Raw genomic sequence first — 22,850 nt, 5'->3', positions numbered from 1 at the left:
AACTGAACGCTGTCAGGGCTGGATCTTCTCGCGTTAACTCCGACAGTTAATGGTGACCCGATAAAGAACACGCAGCCCCGATCATCCCGCATGGATCTCGCCGGCTCTGCCACCAATCCTACCGGTCCTGACGCCCAAGAAGACGCCAGACCTAGCGGTGCTGCGGTCGCTGCGATCCAACATGTCAACCTGCCACCATTTTGGCCCAACAGCCCCAGCATATGGTTTCTGCAGGTCGAGGCGCACTTCCGTCTACGGCAAATCACCAGCCAACAGACCAGGTACTGGCATCTGGTGTCCTTACCTCCGGACGTAGCCGACGACTTAGCTGGTATTTTAGCGTCGCCGCACCCGAGCCATCCCTACGACACGTTGAAGGCAGCTATCATTTCCCGCAAGTCTGAGTCCGAACACAGCAGACTCCAACAGCTCATAACGGCCACAGAGCTCGGTGACCGTCGCCCATCACAGCTCCTGCGACGCATGCGCCAGCTCCTTGGCGGCCCCTCCGCCCCTCAAGAGGAGAAGCTGTTGCGTGAGTTGTTCCTCCAGCGCTTACCGCAGAGCATGGTACCGGTCCTCGTGGCTGCAGGAGATGTCCCAGTAGACACACTCGCTGAAATGGCTGACCGAGTGGCGGACTACTCGCGGGCACATAGCCTCAACGCCGTTACCACACCGCCACCGGCCACCGCTGCAGACCCGGCGCTCGCGAGCATCGAGAACCGTTTGGACGCCCTTGTCAGGCGCCTCGATGGCTTTGTACCTGCGCATCGTCGACCGTCATCCAGGTTCCAGATACCCACGTCCCCACGTTCTCCAGAACTTCGGCCAACCGACGCGCCGCGGGACGTCTCATCCTCAACCGTGTGCTGGTACCACCGCCGATTCGGTGCCTCTGCTCGCAAGTGCACTCGCCCGTGCTCCTGGTCGGGAAATGCGACGACCGGCCACTGACGGCGGCAAGTGGTACTGGTCGAAAGTCATGCCGCCTTTTCTATGTTTCTGATAAGGTCACTGGCGCTTGCTTCCTAGTCGACACAGGAGCCCAGGTTAGCGTCATACCGGCCTCGTGTGCAGATCGCCGTCGCAACGAACAGACCTGCCCACTCCAAGCGATCAACAATTCCGCCATTCGCACATACGGCCAACGCTCTCTTACACTTGACCTTGGACTACGCCGTACTTTCCGCTGGATTTTCATCCTCGCTGACGTCTCGCAAGCTGTTCTTGGAGCTGACTTCCTCAGTTTTTTCAACCTTGCTGTGGACATGCATGCTCATCGCCTCATTGATCTCAACACCCGCCTCTCCATCAACGGTGTACTCTGTACTTCCTCGTCAACGGGACTGAGAGCTCTCACACCTGCTTCGCCGTATGCAAAAATACTCGCCGACTTTCCCAACATCACGAAGCCGCACACCAGAGAGTCACCGGTGAAGCATTCCATCACTCACCACATTGTGACCACTGGACCTCCCGTTTTTACACGACCCCGTCGACTATCTGGAGAACGCCTCGCCATCGCCCGCCGTGAGTTTGAGCACATGCTTGAACTCGGCATTGTGCGGCCTTCCTCAAGCAACTGGGCGTCGCCACTCCACATGGTGCCGAAGAAAGATCCTGGCGACTGGAGACCATGTGGGGATTACCGCGCTCTCAGTGCCCACACCTTACCAGACCGCTATCCACTTCCTCACATACAGGATTTCACATCAAATTTGGCTGGGTGCACAATCTTCTCTAAGATTGGCTTAGTGAAGGCTTACCATCAGATTCCTGTAGAACCCGCCGACATTCCGAAGGCGGCCATCACCACCCCATTCGGTCTGTTTGAATATGTAAGGATGCCTTTTGGATTGCGCAACTCTGCACAGACCTTTCAGCGCACTATCAACGAGGTCACACGAGGTCTCAATTTCGTATTTGCCTACCTTGATGACCTCCTTGTAGCAAGCTCATCCGGCCCTGAGCATGAAGCCCACCTGCGCACCCTGTTCCACCGCCTGGATGATTACGGCCTCGTAATTAATCCCAATAAGTGCCTCTTCGGCGTCGCTACAATAGAGTTCCTAGGCCACCTTGTCACTCCACAGGGTATCCAACCACTCGCCAGCAAAGTGAAAGCTATTCAAGACTTTCCACCCCCGACTTCACTGAAGCGACTCCGAGAATTTCTGGGCCTACTAAACTTCCATCGCCGCTTTCTTCCAAAGTGTGCCACATTCCTAAAGCCCTTGACCGACCTATTGGCTAAAAAGAAAGACCCGGCTGCGCCACTGGAGTGGACCGAGGACGCTGCATCTGCCTTCGGCACTGCCAAGAAGGCTCTGGCAGACGCCACCATGCTCATACATCCCGTCCCTGATGCCCCAATTCGTCTCATCACCGATGCATCAAGCGTGGCAGTTGGCGCCGTTCTCGAGCAGCACGTATCCGGTTGGCAGCCCCTTGGTTTTTTCTCGCAAAAACTGAAGCCACCGGAAGCTAAATACAGTACATTTGCCCGAGACTCCTCGCGGTATACCTTGCCATCAAACATTTTCGTCATTTATTGGAGGGCCGGGACTTTTACGTCGTTACAGACCACAAGCCCCTGACGTTTGCCTTCCATCGCAATCACAGCAATTACACTGCACGGGAGATCCGTCAACTATGCTTCATTTCCGAGTTCACTGTGGATCTCAGACACGTCCATGGGCCGGAAAATGCTGCTGCTGATGCACTATCCCGCATCGATGCCTTGTCGACCCAGCCACCACTAGACATGGAAGAGCTAGCAGCTGCACAAAGCAACGATCCTGAGCTGCATCGTCTTCGCTCTTCATCCACGTCTCTATCGTTCACGGAGTGCCCGCTTCCATTTTCTACCTCATTAATAACGTGCGAAACGTCTACTGGTGTCCCTCGGCCCTTCGTGCCTTCAGCTTTTCGTCGTGCAATTTTTGATGAATTGCACAACATGAGCCATCCTGGTATTCGTGCGACCCAGAAGCTAGTCACATCTCGTTTCCTTTGGCCAAGCATCAATGCTGATGTCCGACGCTGGGCGCGAACCTGCCTTGAGTGCCAGCGGGTTAAAGTTCACCGTCACACTGTCACGGCAACATTCCCCTTTCGGCCTCCAGACGCAAGGTTTTCTCACGTCCATCTCGACATCGTCGGCCCTCTTCCGTCATCGCAAGGAGCCTGTTACCTGCTGACATGTGTGGATCGCTTCACCAGATGGCCGGAAGCGTTTCCCATTTCCGACATTACAGCACCAACAGTTGCTAAGGCTTTCGCAAACGGCTGGGTGTCGCGCTTTGGATGCCCTTCTGTCGTCACCACTGATCGCGGTCGTCAATTTCAATCGGCCCTTTTCACCGCACTTGCCAATATCCTGGGCATTCGACACATTCACACAACTGCCTACCATCCTTCCGCCAATGGCATGGTCGAACGGCTTCATCGACAACTGAAAGCTGCCCTCACTGCTCACCAGCCAAGGGAACGTTGGCTCGACCACCTCCCCTTCGTACTTCTGGGCATCCGATCAGCATTGAAAGCGGATCTCGGCTGCTCATCAGCCGAACTAGTCTATGGCGTTTCCCTGCGTCTTCCAGGAGAATTCTTCGAGCCATCATCGCCACCTTCCACTCACGATGCCTCCACGTACATTCGAGAGCTGCGCACCACGTTTCGGGACCTTGCTCCTGTGATTCCTGCCGACCGACACCCCAAGTCTGTCTTCGTCAGCCAGGATCTGCATGACTGCAGTCACGTCTTCGTTCGGCGTGACCAAATACGGCCACCACTCACACCAGCCTATGATGGCCTATTCCGCGTCCTCCATCGTACACCTAAGACGTTCACGCTGGACATCAATGGCCGTGAAGACGTCGTGGCTGCCGATCGACTGAAACCTGCGTATATCGCCGCTCTCGCGTCCGCGGGGCTTCAATCTTCAGCCTGGATGCCCACATCCAAGCATGTCCACTGGGCGACTCCTATGGCTCTCGTTCTACGGGGGGGAGCCCTGTAGCGCCTCAGAATGCGGCGCTCGTCAAAGAAGAAGTTGGCATTCGGCCGCGCGGCGGCTGCAGCGCGATAATAAAAAATGAGTTCGAAAACTGAACGCTGTCAGGGCTGGATCTTTCTCGCGTTAACTCCGACAGAACTGTTCGCGTCTGTTAACATTATCCTACTCTTGTTAACTTCCTTGGCGCTTGCATTTTTCTGTACTTTTCTCTCTCCTTCGCTATTCATATTTCCGCTTTGTAAATACATTGAGTGTTTGGTTTCTGGTGTGCACAAATGGTCTCGTCTCGTTTCTTGATGACGGTTATGTCATCGGTTGAATGTTTACCGAACCTACACGAGAGCATATTGATTAAATAGCCTCGTGACAATTGGCGTCCGCGGCGACAGGACAAGACCGTTTTGTGGCACTTTAGGGTGGTTCACTGAGAGAAAGCCAAGATGAGCAGAGCAGATTTAGAACAGTTGGCGAGGCGCATGGGGCTAGAAGGCGAGGAACTCAGGACGTGGTGCGAGGATCGCGAGAGGCGAATTCGCGAAGAGAGGGCTGAAGAAATAAAAGACAGGATTGAACAGATGGAATTCGAACGTGAAATGAGAAAGAAGGAAAGAGAGCTTGACGAGCTAAGGCAGAGAACGCAGCAATTGCGGCTTAAACTGGCGGAGGTCGAGACGAGGCGACGCGAAGGTAGAGAGTGGCGAGAACAATTTTTATATCTGAGGTCGAACGAGCAGATACTCAATGTGTGCTCCCAGGGCAAGGCATTTACGAGTCAATCAGATTCTCCCTTTGGCGGCAGTCTTGAAAACTCCACCAACCGCACTTTAGGGGCAGTCTCAATTTTCAGATTGCTGAAAATTTCTGATCCTTTCTTGATCAAGAACGCCGATGATGTCATTGAATTTTTGAAACCTCTTCCCAGTATGTCCCTTGCCGCTTTTTCCATTGACGTGAAGGATTTGTTTTATTCAATTCCTCACAAAGATCTGTTACATTGTGTCGAAGACGCCATAGATGACTATGGTGCTGTATCATTTTCTGGAAAGTTGGGTATTTCCGTGGCGGGTTTTTTGGATCTTCTTACACTGTACCTTAAGTCAACCTTTTCTGCCTGGGCTGGTGATGTGTTTTTGCAACGTCAGGGCATCTGTATAGGGTCGTGCATTGCTCCGATCCTTAGCGACCTGTTCTTGGCCCGCATTGATAGGAAACTGGAAAACCAGTTACAAGGGGCTAGCGTTGTGAAAGTTTTCCGGTATGTGGACGATTTTTTGGTTTTTCACTCGGCAGATTTGGCAGGTTGCGAACAGAATGCCATGTCTATCTTGAAGGTCTTCCAGGACGAGCTCCAACCCCTTGAGGCCACGTATGAGCTCCCTGAAGGTGACACCATCAAGTTTCTAGACTTGAGGCTGTTTTTTTCGGGACATCACACCTGTTGGCGGTATGAGCCTCGTGCTCAGAAGCCATTGCTGCCCTTCTCGTCGGGCCACTCGAAGCTGGTGAAAAGGGCAATAGCGCACTCGGCCTTGCAGAAGGCCCTGTGCAAGTCGTGTCACCACAAGGTGGATGACGCCTTTCTGGAGCAGGTGTCCCGCCTTAGGGTCGCAGGTTACACGCCGGACGTGGTGTCGTCTGTGACTGAAGGCTTGCTTAGGGATATCAGGGACCCCAGGAAGAAGGAGGAACGCAGAGCGAGATGGAGGGCGCAAGATAAGAAGAAGACAGCTGTGGTGCCTTATGTGCATGATGTCTCGCACAGGCTTAAGAAAATCGGGGAAAGCGCTGGGGTTCGCGTGGTTTTTTTCGGCCCCTGAAAAGCTTTCGGGCTTGTGCAGTTCGACCTCTCGGATGAAAGAAAAAAGAGGCTGCACCACAGACCATAAGCGAAAGTTCGTTCCATGCGTTCAAGTCGTTGTGTACGCCATCCCTCTGACGTGTGGTAGAAAGTACGTGGGTCAGACGGGACGTTGCCTGAACGAGAGGCTCCGTGAGCACTACTACAGCGTCCAAACGACAGTATCGGGGCACCTCGGCATCCACGTGCGGGATTGTGAGTGTAGGCCCCTCTTTGATAACACTGCGGTCCTTGCACGCAGTCGGGACCAAAGGGTGAGGGAAATCATCGAGGCTGAGGAAATTAAACGGTCTGGGGACGCATGCGTAAGCACGCCTTCCTTGCATCTTTCTGACAAAGAGCTTTTGTTTTGGCGAGACATGGGAAGGTGGGCGGTGTTGGCACACGTGTGTGACTTATCGCACTTTTATTCTTTCACCTTTCGGTTTTTACTTCTTGGTTTTTTTTTTCTTTTCTTGCTTTCCCTGCGTGTATATATACATGCGTTCCAATCCAATAAACTTTAGTTGGAAGAATGCGCTGTGTCCTTGTCCTCTCACTCGTCTGTTGCCTGTTTTTTGCGCTAAACTACGCTATGACGGGCAGTCTCTCTGCAAGTGGATGACAGAGGCGAGGCGGAGAGCGAGGGTGAGACCAACCAAGGTCTAAGGACAGCGCTAAGTATGGCTTCGCAAAACTCAGCAAAAAAGGAACAGTCGTGTTCCTTCGAAAGCAATGCGGCTATGCGAACTGGTGTAACAGAATGCACACAGATGGAAGAGGTACATAGTCCTCTAGACAGCCCTGATGAAAGGGTAATAGATGTTCGCATGAAGTGCGCAATTGAAGACCGTAAGGCGGTCTCTAGAGAAGACGCCGAGTCTTCACACATAATGAGCGCAACAAAAACATACGGCAGAGTGATGAGCGAGATCCGGGGAGAGAACTCTGCGGTGGTGGCCGCGGAGTCTTTTTGTGTGCCGCCAGCTGCGGTAAAAAAGGGCACGGGAATGACCGACGACCACGCGAATAACTCCATTTTAAACACACAGAAGTTAGCACTCAGCGTCAGTACCGATGAAATGTACCCGAGTGAGCTGGCAAATAGTGCAGAAGCACATTTCAACGAACACAGAATAGGGTCACAAGTTCAGTCAGCTGTAGGTGATGACGAGGAGAGGGAGGATGACCCTGATGGAAAAGCCGGTACTCTTCGAGAACAAACAGCTGAAGTGGTGAAAACTGAATCAGAGTTGAGTAATATTTCACCAATCCATTGCTATTGGAGCCATGAGGATGCCGACTTATGCTCTGTCGCTTTTTGGAGTGCGAAAGCAAATTCTTTCAAGGTTTCAGGTCGATCCGAAGCTTATGGGTCAAAGCAAGGCATTAGCTTGCAGGCAGCGTTTGTTCGGATGCTGTTGTCTCGACGCACCCAGAGGCACTGTGTTGGGTTCGGATCCAATCCATCCTACGCAGAGGCTAGCGTTTTAGCTGAGCAGACATTGGCTGAGCATACGAGTCTTTTTACGCTTACTTATGGACGAGCGTTTTGTCGACAGTCCTGCCAAGACCTTCCGACTGTTTTCGCTGGACATGCGAAAAGGGTTGTGCGTCTTGTGTGGGACGCGATAACTTGAGATATCTGAAACTAACCGATAGCTTTCCTTGGATATCGACAGAGGACAAAGGAATGATATTGCCTGTAGATATTTTAGGTTTTGAACTTGCATTTCAGGTTAAGTGTGACGTGATCATAGTTTTGGCATAACGCTGGGACCATGCTTTGAAAATGTGTGGTGGACTTAACCAGCATATTTTTGTGTTAACGCTGAAGGTACGGTGAGTGTGTTGGTGTAGGATTGTGTAGTGGACGCTGTGCCGAACGTGTGTTGTGCGTGGCGAAACGCACACTTACCTGCAGTTTTTTCATCGGAAAAAACTTATCTAAAGGGAGGCTTTTGTGATGTGCAAGTGCGCGTTTGAAAAGGGCGCGACGCAAACACAAACCGATGAAGACGACGACGATGACTCGAGACCGTAGCACGTGTGAGCGTGAACGGTTTTCGTCCAATGAAGAGCCTCCACGAGGATGGAGAAGAAAAGCCACGGATGCTGAAGGGCAAAGCGGGAGACGTGGCCGGGACGTGACCGAGTGAAGAAGGCGACCAGGGCGCGGGAGTGGCGGCCGGCAGAGTCCCTGCGTCGAGGCCGCTGCGGGCTCCCACCTGGGCGCGTACCCAGCTTCTTCAATCGTCTGGCGTTGGCCAGGCAAGACCGGCGCCTCCCGTCTCAACCCCAGTCTGCGGCTGGCGAACGCCGAAGGGGCGTCCGGCCGTTGACCTCGACTCGCCCCACGCTTCTGGCCATCCGAGGGAGCGTCTCTACCGCATCTCTAGCCGTTGCCGTCTGTGTGAGTGCGTCTGTGCATTGCCTTCACAGTCTCCGCTACGAGAACCGCGTCCGGATGAGCGGTAACCGTGCCTCTTTGCTCCTGTACTTATCTTCTGTGAACTGTTCGCGTCTGTTAACATTTTCCTACTCTTGTTAACTTCCTTGGCGCTTGCATTTTCTGTACTTTTCTCTCTCCTTCGCTATTCATATTTCCGCTTTGTAAATACATTGAGTGTTTGGTTTCTGGTGTGCACAAATGGTCTCGTCTCGTTTCTTGATGACGGTTATGTCATCGGTTGAATGTTTACCGAACCTACACGAGAGCATATTGATTAAATAGCCTCGTGACACCTACACATCACGGCGAGGCCTGCGCAGCGCGTTGCCCACCGTCTTTGTGGGTGAAGCTTCAACTCATGAAATATAAGACTCGCGGCAATATGCTTGATGGCAAAAGATTGCTCGCGGAGAAAATGTATAGTAGCCACTTTTAAAGTTTCGCATCTTTTCACTTGGCTAGGAGCAAGTGAGTGTCTGCTGTTGTTTTGTTTTCCCAGGAGGGAACACTGCTTTTTCCCGCCATTTCGCGGCCAGCACGGGAAAGAAATTCGATACCCGCTTCTCGTCGGCGAGTGCGGTGCGCATTCACCGCTGTGTGAACGTAAGAAGGCGAGTGTCTTCGTCGAACTGCGTCGACCCACCCACACTGAAACATTTCGACGGGTGAGAAAGGGAAAAGAGACAAGTGATAAGCGGACCGAGCGTACCTCTCCACCTTCTCGCCCTTCGAGATCTTGGCGTCATATCACAGGAACCTTGATATGACGCGTAATTGCGCAAGTAGCACAAGGAAAAAAAAAGTTGTGCAACATAAATGTATAGCTTTTTCGCTTTTATTTATTTGTTTCCTGCACGTGTAAAGATATTTTCTTAGACAATCAGTTGAAAATTCGTGAAAGAACATCCCGCCACCAAGCGACACAACTGAGCGACACCGACGATATGACGTCATCGCCAGATCACCCATGGCACTTATCGAAGAAGGGCCGCTCTCATGCGTGTTTCGGTGGCATCTGTTTGTGCTTATTCACTCCGAAAAGTCGTGGTATTGAGCGATATTTTGTGTGACAGCGGCGCTTTTCAGCACGGCAATACGGTGTGGACTGCTGCAGATGTCGACAGCAAGGTGAGAACCCTCACTTCTGTGTCCCTCGATGTACTGCGTAGTACGGTTGTTGACCGCGCTAATGCGCAGTTAGGCTTAGGGCACGTTGGATGTTGTAACTTCGTCATAGCTAGGAATCGGGCTCTTCGACTGAAACTTATGAAAGGTTCGTGACGATTTTCATATCCCCAGGTGCGCATTTCTTTTGGCACTCGCGTTATGAGATGACGATGGTTCGGTGTAAACTAATGAACTAGCGTGTTAAAAACGCAAGGAGCGTTTGAAGCGATCAAGCGATAACGCGCGTCGCTCACGTTTTTAAAACGCCTGGTGCAAGATAACTTGCAGAAGCGCGAAGATAAGTACCACGTGCCTGGAAAATTCCCGCTTCGGCACGATGGAAAAAGATTTCTCCCCGCGCATTTATTTCGAGCTCTTGTAAAACGTTTTCATGTGAGATAACGTGCCGGTTGGGGCTGTATAGTACGTGGCGTTTTATAATAATAATATCTGCGGTTTAACGTCCCAAAACCACGATATGATTATGAGAGACGCCGTAGTGGAGGGCTCCGGAAATTTCGACCACCTGGGGTTTTTTAACGTGCACCTAAATCTAAGTACACGGGCCTCAAACATTTTTGCCTCCATAGAAAATGCAGCCGCCGCGGCCGGGATTCGATCCCGCGACCTTCGGGTCAGCATTCGAGCGCCATAACCACTAGACCACCGTGGCGGGGCACGTGGCGTTTTATCGCGGATGCTGGATATGCGCGCTCGTGGGTTTGAAGGCGCATAGAATAAGGTAGTGTAATATAACGCTTTATATCATGATAGCATAGAGCACTCCTCACAATGCGATGTTCGTAAAAGAAAATTGCGATTGTTTCTAATTCCACGCGTTAAACGGCTGTGCCCTTTCGCGTCTCCTCGTAGTTTTCTCATTTCGATTTTTTGTTCAGCTGACGCAGACCAGTGGAGCTTCGCGAGGCAACAGCCGCACTGTACTTTGGTGAGGCTACAACGCGAGAGGGCAGGTTGCATTGAATAAACATTTACTGTGTGGTTTTTTCTCGCTTTTTTTTAACACGAAAGTGTTTTATGCCGGGGTCCACCAAGTACATCCGTCACGGATATGACGTTGATAAAATGGACGCCAACGGGTGAGAAAGAAAAAACGAAGAAAAAGATACCCCGCTGGGAATCGAACCCAAGACGTTGCGGCCGCCACGGCAAGCGCCCGACGCCCTACCGACTAAGCTAACTCGGAAGATGCTAGACACGGCGCGAACGCGCCTTATATCTTTCACACATTCTCTTTCGCGGCGGGCGGAGCGGGGCAGTGGCGCCGTCTGTGAGATGTGAAAAGAAGTAATGCTTCACGATCGACACTTACTAGCGCTTACTCCGAGATTGCACGCGATATCGGAGGTCATGGTTAAAGCGTCTCGATACCAGAGAGGTAGACTGGCCGCGCTGGTGTCGCCGAGGCACCCTTGACGCAGTTACGTTCTTTGGCTTCGTTTTAGCGTGCGTCGGCTCATTGGAGTAGTGCAGCTTCCACGTGCACCAACGGCCTTTCTCCTCCGCCGACTGTTTCAATTGCGAGAGCACCGACTAACAAAACTGCTGCAATTCGCCGCGAGATCGGGCTATAGGTGGCAGCACCGTCGCCGCGTTTGTGTGGATAGGCGGTCGGCCGCTCGTATACAAATGTACGCAGCGACGCTTCGCCGTATGCGGTTTGAGTCGATTCTTGGCGAGTAAAGCGCGTTGACTGCAGCCTAATGGTGACGTATGCGCCCTCCATTGCCACATCAATGCACGCAACCGTCCTAACGTACCTATTAATTGTGAGAGAAGTGCAATCTGCCAATCAATGGGGTAATGGCCTTCAGTCACATTCGTGTTTTGCCCCGTGCTCGATGTTTTTCTTACTTTATTTGCACGTGTTTAAACTCTGTTTTGCCTGTACTACAATATAAACTGTGTTGCGCGACTGAGCCATTGAAGTATTTACTTCTTGCTCTAGCGGCTACAAAGAAAGAGAACCTGTATTTGTGCGTAATTAGATGAAGTAGAACTTTGTGCCCTCTGCTTTTCTGTTTGCATGAATACGCGTATTGCTGTAGAAATGCGTGGCTTCAGGTCTTTTTTACCGCTTACCATCCTCTGCAGACGATTTCATGCTTTGCGTACGAAAATTAATAAACTCTCCAGCCACTTATAGTCCAAAGTTGCTAAAGTTAAAATTTAAAAACTATAGACTGACCCGACGTTTCGGGACCAATTCGGTCCCTTCCTCAGGGGTGACTGTGTCACAAGGATTCACAAGGATTTCCAAATCGCCAACACATCACAAGGATTTACAAATCGCCAACACATCACGAGATGGTGTCACTAAAATTCTGCATTCACACCTCGACATTTAGTACTTTGTTTTCGTTTATGACGACGCCGAATGATATGTGAGGTGCTTGAACGAGAAAGCGGTACCCACATTGAAATGATTTTGGCGAATGGACGGTACGATGGTTAGACCTAGCGCCATACCGACACGGGCATGTACTCACTTATTAGAGTGCATACAAGTCTTGTAACGCGAAATACTCATCTATATCGTGTAGGCATACGTACAAGCATTTGATACTGAGCTAGCGCAACGGAATAAGCTGTAATCTGAGGACGCGCATGGCGTACGCACACATGCGAACACGGTGTGGCTAGCAGACGACGCAAGGAGCCATTCCACACCGCGGGGCTTCGTCCGCTCGCCGCTAGGTGCCGACTCTGCTCGATCTCGCCGCCAATACGCGTTGCAGAAAGGACGCGATTTCGACGGGCGAATGTCGTGCCTTAGTGGAGCGAGAGCAGCGCCTGCGAGACAGAGGCCAGCGGGATGCGCGCGTTTGCGGCTCAGGCTACGAACCTCTACCTCCGGTGTTGCTGAAGCGCAGTGTGGGTTAGTGTATGCATGAGCACAGGCGTCGGCTACCCATTACTAGAAAGCGCACATCGTGCCGTTTCTCTCCTTAATTGACGACGCTATTGAAGAAGTGTATACCGGGTACCAGTGTTGATTATGAGCTTGTTGATATCATCCTTACGCGGGATTCACGATTCGCTGTGTCGAAATATATGATCACAACGTCAGTTGCCACAACGGTTTAATCATGATCGTGGTCGTTAATCGTCGCGATCGAGACATGCCGTCAACATGGGTGCATCCACGTCAAAACGGTGCTGTAGCTGCCAAACGCGAATAGACATTGTACAAGCTCTCATATATCACTACACAATAAGCACTACTTCTGTGAAGACACGTTTCACTTTCGTGTTATACCGATTCCTATGGCGGAGGGATCAGCCATGTTTTTTACCGTGGCAAATGAACATCACAAGGCGTCTTCCGTCTTTTTTCCGGAAGTGCGCGTAATCTAGAGAAAAGCTACAATGACGGCTCGTGAATAATTCTGGGAGTCTCGTGTATTCTCATGATAAAAAAAATTCTCACATTGGCCATTCAGAAATGTAACCCAGAGTCCGGTTGTAGCGATAAGAAAAAAACAAGACAAAAAAAATAATGATGGACATAGCAAAACTGCGCGCTCAAGGAACCAAAACCGAAACTTGCGAACTATCATAAGCTGAGAAGCAACGACTTGGCGTCTCAATGCATTTCACGACAAGGGTAGTTCTCTCTCGATTCCTTTGCTCGCTATTCGGCCGCATGACCTAATGGCAGTGTCCATTCTACACAGTTTCCCTTCCTGTATCGGCGCGCTTGTTCTTCACTGACGCTTTCTGGTGAGAGACTCTCCTCTCCTGCCACACATGCTAACGGCTCGCATAGCACTCTTTGGTCGCATCGTCGACTCCGTCGTTTTTCGGCGGCGGCGTCCGCCCTTAGGCGCCCCACTCGATAGCTTGAAATTGAAAACAGCAGTGAATACCAATTGAAATGAAATAAAATGAAAAGTCACAGTTTCGCCGCAAGGGCGAAGCAATGAATGCGATAGCAAGGAACTAATGCTATACGAAGTGAGGCTCGCCAATGGATACTCTCAGTTTGAACAGCGCTTCTGTTGCAAAGGCGGCCGAAGCAGCGAAGGAAACTAGCGTGCTTCAAGTGTCGAGCTGTGACACTTGATAGTTCGCGCTCATCTTCTGTTTGTTCGTTTGGCGGCGTCCCTGAGCTCGAGTGACATTTGTACGCGCCGTAACATGAGCGCGGACATCACGGTGAAAGCGTGAAACATTCCTCTACCCCTCGCCACGAGAAAACCGCGCGATCAGACAGCGGAAGGGCAAGCTTCTCCCATGCGCAAATATAAGAAGAAGCGAGCGAGCTCGCCGACGACTTTTAAATGCGCCCGTCGGGCTCCTAGCGCCACCTCGCTGGTAATGAAGAAACGCTTATTATCGCCTGCTGTCTCTGAGTTCGTCCAGCGCTAAATGGTGTATATATAACGCTCGCCGTTAGCTACGTGGAGGATCTGCGTTTCGTGGCGTAGTGGATAGCGCCGCTCGCTGCGGAGCAAGAGGTCCCTGGTTCGATTCCGCGCTTCGGAAGCACTTTTCTGAGTTATTTTTCTTTTGGGCCTTTATATATATATATACATACTTATACATATACGGTGCATGACGGCGGCGACGGCGACGGCAAAATCCAGCCGAGACTGTCCATATAATTGCTATCGCAATAAAAGTTTATAATCTCTGATCGGCAGCAAAACTAATTCCCATATACATGTAATTCACATGTGACACGGCCGGCTTACAGTCTCGTGCACCGGAACATTAAAATTTCAGTAAACTAAGCTAAACTGAGGTCGAACTAGTGTAAGGTAAGATAGTTTACGAATATCGTAATAAAATTACGTAACTTGAGGCGTAGGTGCCCTAATTGCCTGGACAACTTACGCATATATGCATGCAGTGTGTGTTCGTCACGTCAGAGTGGTACTTAGATTATTAACAACTAGATATCTGTGTCGCGGATCTTGCAAAATAGCAGTGTTATTTATGTGTTAAAAGCGCTTTGGTATGCTTGCGTCTTAGTATGCTTGTGCAGCAGTGATTTTCTGCAAACTGTTTGTATTCTTATCATAACTATGGGTTCACAATTTGTTCCACTACATGGATTATTGTTGCAGTGTCCGTTCTGAGCAGCTTCCCGGAAGCATCCCTGTCCACTCACTGTAGGAAAAGTCGTGAAAAGGTGGCTCATTGGCGCGAGCGACGGAGACGGCGTTCATACCAGGAGCCGACAGAAACGGAAGACGACATCAATGTAGAGTCACCTTGACACCACGCAATGCACCTCGACCGAAGGACATTTGTTTTGAGTAATGTTAAAAAAATTAATTGTGATCTCCAAAATTATGCTTGTATCCGTCTGATTTTTTATTCATCGAAGCGCTTGCTTGGGTAGGTGCCAATATTTCATACAGCGTCAGGAGCAGTTGTATTTGCCAATTTTAGGGCCACGATGTGTACACTCAAGTACAGTTGGGCTTAGTTTTCTTTAACAGTGGATACAAGCATATTTGTGCAAAATTATTTCCTTATTACTACTTCTCATCATTTGAAGCATTATTTCAGCGCAAAGGTTTTCAATTCATCTCGTTTGCTTCAAGCGTTGCGTAAAATTGCAAAAGTGAAATTAATATTGCTTATACCCCCCCCCCCCCCAAAAAAAAAAATCTGACCCCCTCCACGGTCGAAATATATACTTGCATGAAATAAATGCAGAATGTATGGCGGCGAATAACGGCAAATGAGCGTTGCCTGGCCGTGCTTTTGTCATCGTTTGCAAGTGCTCAGGACGCGTGCGGCGCGAGGTAGGCACTGCCAAGTCTACGACATCGGCCCGACGCCGTTGGCCGACCAGCTGCCGATGGTCGGCAAACAGCCCGGCCATTTGCAAAAAACGACACCGGCCCTACCGAACTTGCCGACGTTGGGCCGCTCACATTTTGAACGGCCATGGACGTCTGGCCTACTATTTGCCGAGCCCGTTTTGTCCATTGGGGGCTTCCTTCAGCCGATCAAGCCTCCTCGGCGACCATTCCAGCAGATCAGGATGGACCTCCTGGGGCCGCTCGCAACGTCGACTTGCGGAAATAAATGGATCATCGTGGCTACCGACTACCACACCCGCTACACCGAAGCAAAAGCCCTGCCCAAAGGCAGTGCCGCTGAGGTAGCCAAGTTCTTCGTTGAGAGCATCGTCCTTCGACACGGCGCCCCAGAGGTTCTCATCACCGACAGCTGTACGGCGTTTACGGCTGACCTAACTGAGGCGATCTTGGAATACACCCACACCACTGCCGGACCACCGCGTACCACCCACAGACCAACAGCCTGAGCGAGCGTCTAAGACCATCGCCGACATGTTGGCCATGTACGTTGACGTCGAACACAATACGTGGGACGCCATCCTTCCGTACGTGACCTTCGCGTACAACACGGCCGTACAAGAAACGACGCAGATGACGCCATACAGGGTGGTCTGCGGACGGAGCGCGGTAACGACACTCGACGCAATGTTACCAAACGTGACCGACGAGGAAAGCATCGATGTGACCACCTACCTACAGCGTGCCGAAGAAGCACGACAGCTCGCCCGCCTACGGATCAAGGACCAGCAGATGACTGACAGCCACCGCTACAACCTTCGAGGACGCCACATGGAATACGAACCCGGTGACCGTGTATGGGTATGGACGCCAATACGCCGACAGGGACTTAGTGAGAAGCTTCTTCGACGATACTTCGGACCGTACAGGGTACTTCGACGCCTCGGCGCACTCGACTACGAGGTTGTCCCTGACGGCATTACGAACTCTCAGCGGCGCCGTGCGCGACCTGAAGTCGTTCATGTCGCGCGCCTCAGGCCATATTACGCTCGTTAGTGAATGTCAAGGCTGTACTTTTTCTTTATTATTGTACTTTCTTGTTTTATTGTTGTTATTTATTGCTGCATGCATTGACCCCCCCCCCCCCCTGTGTGCTGTTTTAAGCATCGGCACGATGCTGTTTCAGAGGGGGGCATTGCCACGTGCGTTTCTTATTATCACTTTTGCTGTATTCGGTTTTCGCCCACAAAGACTGTCAGCAACGCTCACCGCATACCGCTCCGCATTGTTCGAGAAGCTTCGCGATTATTGTAGATCGTTTTGTTAAGATTGCGCGTAAGACGTGAACACTCAAGCTTATTCTAGAGCTTGCGCGACAGCCAGCGATAACGCTGGAATATTCGACGGCACATGTGTAAACGCCGACGCGCTTCACCGCTTGTCAGTTGAGCGACGGTCGACGCTCTGTTCGCCGCTATCAGTGCATACCATGTGTATTGCTGTAAATTAACTTTCCGTTTCCCGGCCACAAGTTCCGCCAAATAAACAGTTTCATCTTGAAAACGCCGACTGCTGTCTTCGTCGATGACAGGACCATGTGACAATCGCGTGTCTCCCGCAGAACGTCGGGTAATTAATGAGCAAGTCAACGATGTGCTTCGACGCGATGTAATTCGGCCCTCGGACAGCCCATGGGCGTCTCCTGTTGTCGTTGCGAAGAAGGACGGTTCTCTGGTGTTGTGTGTGGACTACCGACGGCTCAGTAAGATCACACGCAAGGATGTTTATCGACTGCCGTGAATCGACGACGGGATTTACAGCCTCCAAGGAGCAGAATTATTTTCATCTCTCGATTTGCGGTCGGGGTACTGGCAAGTACCCATGGCTGATGACGCTCGACCGAAGACAGCCTATCTCAAACTCGACGGCTTGTACGAATTCGACGTTATGCCGTTTGGTCTGTGTAATGCTCCCGCGACCTTCGAGCGCATTATGCACACCGTTCTGCGTAACTTTATGACACACGTGCTTGTGTTACCTGGACGACGTCGTCGTTTTTGCTCCGGACTTCTCCACGCATCCCCGACATCTGCGGCATGTTTTGACATGTTTCAGCAACGCCGGCCTCCAAGTGAACCTGAAGAAGTGCCGATTTGCAGCAGGGCAGCTGACAATCCTAGCCTACGTCGTGCCCAAGGACGGAATCCTTCCCGAACCGGCCAAGGTTCGGGCTCTGGCCGAATTTCCCAAACCTACGTCCGTCAAAGAACTGCGCAGTTTCGTAGGACTGTGTTCATACTTTTGACGCATCATACGAAACTTTGCCACCATCATATCGCCGCTGACGAAGCTGCTTGAAACTAACGGGCCCATAAATTCGTGGTCGTCCGAGTGCGACGACGCGTTCGCAAAGCTCCGTCGTTTGCTGACGTCTCCTCCCATACTACGCCACTACGATCCTACGGCCCCAACGGAGGTATACACGGACGCCAGCTGTGTAGGCCTTGGCGCTGTCCTTGCGCAGCTCAAACCACGCTTTCCCGAATAAGTCGTGGCATACGCAACCCGTATGCTTTCTAGAGCCGAGACGAATTACACCTTCACGGAAAGAGTGCCTGGCGATTATCAGGGCCCTTACAAAGTTCCGACCTTATCTGTATGGTCGCCCATTTGATGTCGTCACCGACCATCATGCACTATGCTGGCTGTCGTCATTGAAGGACCCCTCAGGCCGTCCCGCCCGCTGGGCACTTCGCCTGCAAGACTACGACATCCGCGTGCTGTACCGCAACGGTCACCAGCATGCTGACGCTCATAGGCGTGCGCACCGGGGAGGGGGGAGGGGGGGGCGGCCGCCCCCTATAACCAAAGAGGGGTGGCGCAAAATCGGCCCCGTACATTGACCCCCCTAGTTGCCCAAGAGGGGGGGGGGGCAAAATCTGCCTCGTACATTCACTTACAAGGGGGGGCGCTGCGATGAGCCTTCGCCCCCCCTGGTGGTGAACCCTGCCCACGCCTATGCTGACGCTGACGCCCTCTCGCGCTCCCCCTTGCCTGACGACAACTTCCCCTGCTCAGTGCCTTACAATGCTGTTTGTTCCATCGACCTCCACACCATCGCTACCCAACAGCGCAAGGATAAATGGATCACCTCGCTGATCGACTTGCTCTCTGATCCGCCGGCAACACCACCCACTCGCACGTTACGTCGTCAAGCCCACCATTTCGCCATTCGTGACGACCTAATGCACCGACGCAATTACAACGGCGACGGCCATCACGGGTTACTAGTGATACCCCGCAGTCTGCGTACTGAAATATGCGAGTCCTTCCACTCTGATCCGCAATGCGCGCACTCTGAGGTGCAAAATCTTACCACCGTATTCGACAACGATACTTCTGGCGAGGGATGTACTGCTACGTGCAGAAGTTCGATCGCTCGTGCCTCGATTGCCAACGCCGAAAACCTTCAACGCACGTGTCGCCAGCTGGTCTATAACCGTTAGCTTGTCCTAACCGTCGGTTTGGGCGCGTGGGCATCGACTGGTATGTACCACTTCCTCTGACGTCGGCTGGTAACCGCTGGGCCATTGTCGCTGTTGACCATCTAACGCGATACGCCAAAACCGCCGCCCTCCCAGCGGCTAAAGTGCGCGATGTTGCCTCCTTCCTGCTAAACCAATTCATGCTACGCCATGGTCCACCCCAGGAACTTCTCAGCGATCGAGGCCGTGTCTTCTTGTCGGAATTCGTCGAAGCCAGTCTCAAGGAGTGCCATGCTGTTCACCGCAAAACTACCGCTTACCACCCGCAGACGAACGGCCTAACAGAACGTTTCAACCGCACCCTCGGCGACATGCTGTCAATGAACGTCGCCGCCGATCACACAAATTCGGATGCCATTCTGCCCTTCGTCACCTACGCCTTTAACACTGCCCCTCAGAGCACTACTGGTTTTTCTTCCTTCTTACTGTACGGAAGGCACCCGTCGCATGCCATCGACACGACGCTTCCGCACAAGCCGGATCCATCTGAGTGTGCGCCTATTTGTGATTCAGCCAGGCTTGCTGAAGAGTGTCACGAGCTTGCCAAGACCTTTACGACGTATGAACAAGAGCGGCCCAAGAGCATTCGTGATGGCACCAAAACTTCTTAGCCTTGGTTCCTCCCTGGAGCGCTCGTACGGCTCTCGTTCCCTATCGCTGCAACTGGCCTCTCTTCAAAACTACTGCCGAAATACGAAGACCCCTACCTTGTCGTCGTGCGCGCATCCCCGGTCAACTATGATATCGAACCCATCGAACCATCCTTGGACATGCGCCGTCGAGGCGTCGACATTGTCAACGTGGAGCGCCTCAAGGCCTACTATGACCCGCTCATAATGACTAAATGTTAGGCCGCAGGGCGGCTCCCTTTCGTACCCGGGGTAATTGTAGCAAAGCCTTGTCGATGAGTAATGTGTTGCGCTCTCTAGCGCTTTCTAGTGGGTCGTCCTCTTTGGCTCTTCGCGCGCGTGCTGTGAGTCTGTGTTTTGCCTGACTGTCGCCACTGCGCATCGTCGCCAAGTGCCGTCAAATAAGCACCTCAACACCGTAGGTGCCTTCTTAGAACGCTTTAGAGTTTATCCTGCATTCATATAGAGAAGTGAAACTCGTTTCGTACAGGAACAAGGAGTATGTACGGCAGCGATTTGGATCCTATTCTAAGTGGTTAGATTTTAGCTAAGATCGACAGACGCTTGTCCTTGTAACTTCCCAAAAGTAATCACTCTGTACCCATTCTCAGGTTTGTCGTCAATTTTATTGTATTTTTCAACATCCCGGACGATCACTTCCAAATCGGTGTGGTGAAATTCCATCTATTATACGCAATTGTCTTAATACACTTGTTAGGACTGTTGAATTCCAAGTAGGCGGAATAATTAGATTACTTGACGTGAAATATGTATTAGCACAACATTTTATCTGTTCGTGTTACGAGCCCAGGACGAAGAAGACATTACTGGCATTCAACTCCAGCCACGCAAAGCTCGTCAAGAGGGGCATCGCAGAAATGCGCCTTCATAATTAATGCGCCTTTAATGTCCTGTACGCATTTGGTTGATGGAAGTTTTAGGCAGAAAGCACCACGGTTACAATTAGCTCGGTAGCCTCAACGTCTAATGATTTCAGCAGCTGAAGGTTTACTTCGTACATCACAAGTCACGGAATGTGTGTCCAGCGCGCTAGTTGTCCCACCATCGAGAAACGAAAAGTAGTGGTGGTCCCTCATATTTACTGAAGTGCGTCACCACCTTAGGAAAATAATAGCCTCGAGGGATAACACCCAGAGAGAGAGAGAGACAAAACCTTTTATTTGTGCAGGCCTCAAGGATCATCCTCGTTGGGTGGAGCCCTTAGTTCAGGGCCCCATTGGCTCGCGCCACACCACGTGCCCGCTGGATCAGCCGACGCTGCTCCCGCGGCTCTGAGCTGGTCAGCGCAGTCTCCCAGGAGGATTGTGAGGGAGAAGGAATAGGGCAGCAGCCCGGTGGTTGTGGACATTCCCAGGTGCAGTGATACACCGTGGGCTTCGCTCCACAATAGGGGCAGTATGAGGGATATTGTGTGGGGTTGAAGAGATGAAGGATGTAAAGGCACGGGAATGATTAGTCTGAAGCTGCCGCGAGGCAACAACTTCCTCTCGGTTGAGTGATTTGTGTGGTGGTGGGAAGTACATACGGCTTTGTCGGTAGTGTTGTAGCGTTTCAGTTTAGTTGACTGGTTCTGTTGGTGCATCGTCTGGGTTGCACAGCTCTTCCGATGGCGTCCGGTTCATTGCCATGGAGAGAGGCATGTCCAGGTGTCCAGACGATACGCACCCTGTGTAACAAAGTGGGGTGTATTGATGTCAGGATATGGTGTGTGTAGGGTGTGACCATTCCTTTCGCTATGTTCCGACTGGCAGTTTCTGAATCAGTAACCACGGTAATTGGTTCGTCCGGTGCTGTTATTTGTGAAGCGTGTATAATAGCCAGGGCGATAGCAGCCTCCTCCGCCGTGCCGCTGTCCAGGGTTGTAAGCGTAGCCGATACCGTTACAGAATCGGTATTGTCCACTACGACCAGACACATGGCCCGTTTCTGTGGATATCGGGCCACATCAATGTAAAGGACTGGCGCGTTGGATGTGCCGTCACCTACGACTCGCATTAGAGCTTGAACTCTTGCCCGTCTCCGGCCTTTATGTCGATCAGGGTGCATATTGCGGGGTATGCGGGCTACTTGAATTTTCTTCCTGATGTCAAGTGAAAGATGTTTGGGCTCTTGTTGCGGTTTGTTTGGCCCGCTGTATCCCAACCGAGAGAGAATGAGACAACCCTGTCTTGTCCGCTGGAGACGTTCAGTTTGGCTGTTACAATGTGCTTCAATTATTTCACGTATGGTGTTGTGACCCCAAGTCGTAGAAGAAGCTGCGTGGACGCGTGATTCGGCAGTCCCAGAGCAGCCTTTAGTGCTGTGCGTAGAAGGGCGTCCATCCGGTTTGTCTCGGTTTGAGTAAGGTTGTGGTAGGGGAGGTGGTAGGTCAATCTGCTTATGATGAGGGCTAACACCCAGGTTGTATCTTTCAGCGTTGTATAAATTGGGTAATTTTTGCCATAGAACCAATCCTTGTAAGAAAGTGGAGGCGGAATGCTCAAAAAAAGCACCAATGCAAGCCATGTGTTATCTACCGTATTCATTTGTCCTGCGGCCGGTTTTACATTTATTGGGCGTACCGGCAGTTGCTTAAAGGATCGGTTCCCAGAACATTGTAATAAAGTGGGGAAAATCCCCCTAGATGGGTTTCTAGCGAAACACTGCCACGAATTCCAGTGCCAACCATCATTGGTAAGACTGTCCTCGTCAGCATGAATAAGTCTAAAATCAGCAGATCAGTAATTGAAGCCTAACAAATAGATTATTTCGTTGATTCATGTGTCATCAAATCCTCATTGTCTTTGAGTTCAAAAGAACTCAATTTTCTGCGCATGAAGCACTGAGGCTCGTTTTTCAATTCCCCGTTCCCACCGCACTTCTCGCCTTCTCGCCGCTGAAAGAAAAAAATAGTCTTTTTATAGTTGTTGCATCTGTTTACCGTGCAGTGTTCACGTAGCCGCCGTGTGCAAAACAGGTTTCTTTGTAGCCTTAGAGACGGAGGTAAATTGGTTGTCAGTAGCGCCTTGTGTGTGTGTGTGTGTGTGTGTGTGTGTGTGTGTGTGTGTGTGTGCATTCCTTCTTTTGCCCTTCTGCCCTTTCGTGCTCAACCCTTAAATGAAGTGGCGTAAATCCAGTTAAATCACAAGGAGGTACAAACATCTTGCCATGGTGGCCATTTTATTTTGTCTTTATTTATATAAAAAATGAAATCATGCTTTGAAATAATATTTAAGGAAAACACGGTTGATCCCTCCGTCAAAGAAATCGGTATAACAGGAAAGTATAACGTGTCCGAAGTATTTTAATGTTTACTGTAAATTGGTATAAAAGAGCTTGCACAATGCCTATTGGTGGTTGGCAGCTATAGCAGCGTTCAACGTGGATACACCCACGTTGAC

This window comes from Rhipicephalus sanguineus, chromosome 6, assembly GCF_013339695.2.
Source record: "Rhipicephalus sanguineus isolate Rsan-2018 chromosome 6, BIME_Rsan_1.4, whole genome shotgun sequence".
Lineage (NCBI taxonomy): Eukaryota > Metazoa > Arthropoda > Arachnida > Ixodida > Ixodidae > Rhipicephalus > Rhipicephalus sanguineus.
The sequence above is the reverse complement of the archived record's forward strand: the minus strand, read 5'-3'. Positions refer to the sequence as shown.